Below are 3,170 nucleotides of genomic sequence, written 5' to 3' on the forward strand. Positions count from 1 at the left end.
AAAAGAGAGAGAAAGTTATGGTTAATGTATAAATTGGTTATTTGTTCTTATTAGTAACACATATAATGAGTTAAATGTTTTTGATGTATGGTATATTTTGTTGTAATGTGGTTTTTTTATAAATGGAAAAGATAATGTTTAAGTTATTGGGTAAGGATGTGTTATTTTTTGTGTTCTTTTTTTGGTGATATTAGTTCTGATTGTAATTACCTCGTTATGATGGTCCGGGCAAGATATTCTGTGCTTTATATAGTACTTGTATTGAGTTTGATTTGTACTAACAGTATTAAGTGGCTTATACAAGCACCATCTGGTGTTTTTTTTATTTTTAAGTGCATATCTATAGTTTTTCATGGTGGTTTTGGTCAGTTAGAGAATTAATGACGACACAGTTGGTCAGTTTATGCATTATATGGGCTTCCAGATGTTGAAAGTTGTTAGTGTGGAGAATGCTGGAATGGGAGGGTTGGTAGGGTTGGTAGGCTTGTTCCAATGTTGAGAAAAGAGGAATTGTAGTATATAGTTCGCCTTGGTCAGCAACTTTGAGTAGATCGAGCCCTATAATGTTTGGATTTGATCTCGTATCTTATCTTGTGTAAATATAGAATCTAATAAAAACACATCAGGTCATTTTTTTTGGATAATAAAAGGACTGTACACCTTAAACATATATTATTGGGGTGTCTTTTTATCGTATATAGGGATCTTATCTTTTCTTTCCACACCGGATAGATCAATTCCTACCAAGATATAAGAATATGAATATATATAATAGTTAAGAGATTGCCAGAAGGATTTTCAGAGGTATATCATTGGGTGGTTTTCCTTTGAAACCCTAAGTTGCAGTTGCGGTGTGTCTGGAAGGTTGTTGAAGTTCTGGAGTATAGCCGGGAATATAAATAGTGTTGAGCGCCATCCCGCGTCAATTGGTCAAGTAAGTGAGTGTTGCTTGCTGTGGTTATGTGGCAGATGAGATCCCCCTGGGTTCTCTGAAATGTTGGCAATATTTGCTTATATGGTAATGTCTGCAGATTTTATTGTAGTTTTATCTCTTCTTTCGGCCTTGGCCATAGATTTGAACTTGCTCTCCCGTATAGTTTTGTATTTGGCTTTTGTTTATTGAAGATAAATTACAACGTGGAATATGGTCATTGAAGTGGATATAACTGAAAGACGCAGATAGTTGATTCCTGTGGAAAGACCAGGCTAGGTATAAGCTCGAGTCCAAAGTGGTCTGATATAGTGTTGACTGGTCCGCAGTTGGTTGGGGAATCACTTCTTGTTTCCATTTTTTGAATGTCGGCAGTGTGGTGTGTATATCACTGCCAGTGTAGGTAGGTTGGGTGTAAGACAAAGCAGAGATAGTATGCTGTTCTTTTTTGTTTTATTTTGTTTAAAGGGGATTTAACTTTGAGAGCTATCATCTGAATTTAGGAATGTTATTGGAGAGATACCAGTATTAGTGGTTTTAGTCCGACCCTGTATATATATGGTACATGTAAGCGAGAACTATGGTTCCTGAATAGCATAATAATTTGTTGCACCAAATGATCAGGAATTAATAAAATGTTGAATAGAGAACATTTATAACTTAAGGCGGAAGTTATGGTAATTTATAAAGAAGTTTGATCTAAGTATCAATTTATATCTTCGTGTTAAAACTGATAACCAGAGTTCGCATAATTTAGTGTTAATGTTTAACTTTACCTCTGTTTTTGTTTTAATAAAAAGTTAGGAGATTAGTAACATATAATATATATTAGCTCTTAAAACCTAGTTATTGTGTACAGCAAAATAAAATTTAAAAAAAAAAACACAACGCGAGTCAAACCTTTTAAAATGCAAAAACGAAAACTTAAGAGCAAAGGAACAATGCAAAGCTTAAGTTAAGGTCAAGTAAAATGGTATCAGGTTTCCGGAAGCACCAAAACAAACACTGGATTAAAATCAACGAGATTTACTGTTTTTTGTATTTGTGATTTAATGTGTCTTAAGATCGACTACTTTTTGTGTGTATGTTTTTTCCTTTCCAACTGTCCAATGTCTTTCCAAAGACAACTTCTAATGTATGGTAAATGTGAGGCCAGCAGCTAAGGCAATGGAAAAGAGAATATATTAAATAGTTTCTGAGTATCTCACCTACACAGAGCAGAGCAAGGAGAGAAAATAGGTGTAGTATGTGGTGAAGGCTTTAAGGGCCTTCCTACTCGATCCGATAATTTATTGTTTTTTTTTGTGTCGATATGCTGGTGATAAAACTTACTTTATCGTATCGGTGCCTTGCGTCCGACGGATGCGGCCGTTTTCGGGTTAGAAAACGGGTCCCGAAAGTGGGAAAATCCTAAACACGCCGAGTGCACGAGAGTCGTCTGGACGGCGAATACGGATTTTTTCAGTAAACTAAGCGAAGTATTAGCTTTTCTTCAGAGCCTCCTCTCCTAGTGCGTGCAAGTAAGATGGCAGACTAGGCTGGGCATGATAAAATTAAACCAAACCCGATTTACGATTTTAATAGATTTTTTGGTAGGACTGTTTTTTAGCGGGGGGTTTGTGGGCTGGGGTCCTGTATTATCTCGCGGAGAGGTGGGGGTGCAACATTCTCCCACTCGGCTGCATGCCTCTGCTTGAGGTGCTGGAATAAATTGGTCGTACTGCTACCTTTGGTCAGAGCACTGGACAATACAATAGACAGTATGTAAATGGTAGCCATTAATCAGGCAGTCAGCAGACGTTACATGATTAACATCAGAGTCAGAGGGAAATAATACAAAAGGTAGTGATCAGAAATGTGATGGAGACAAAGGGCAGGAAATGTAGGTGTGGGGGTTTGATCAAGGGGACAGGTGACAATATGAATAAACATTTGAGTATGAGAGGGACACAACCAGTGAGGGGGGGGGGTGCGAGCCGGCTGCCACCTCTCATTTGGTTAGTTAGTAACTGTAAAATTTTCCTCCTCAGTACTTTAAGTATATTTTGGTGCAAATACTTTAATGCTGTACTTATACTTACAACTGTACTCCACCAATTGGCATTGTATTCTTCACAGATTTCACACTGCTCCCTCTGGAGCCACAAAAGGCTTAATACAACATATGCAGTAGTAGTCCCTAAAACCTGACTTTGATCGTTTGGCGTTACCCTTTTAATAAAACTTTAAACTAACTTTT

General features: G+C 37.2%; 1 protein-coding gene across 1 annotated transcript in view; it reads right to left on the reverse strand.

Annotated features, from left to right (window-relative positions):
• Positions 1-3,170, reverse strand: part of mettl4 (methyltransferase like 4) — a gene marked incomplete at its 3' end in the record, with an annotated part of 14,995 nt that overhangs the window by 10,203 nt on the left and 1,622 nt on the right.

Source organism: Morone saxatilis, unplaced genomic scaffold (genome assembly GCF_004916995.1).
Source record: "Morone saxatilis isolate NCDOM2014 unplaced genomic scaffold, NCSU_SB_2.0 Contig0, whole genome shotgun sequence".
Classification (NCBI taxonomy): Eukaryota; Metazoa; Chordata; class Actinopteri; family Moronidae; genus Morone; species Morone saxatilis.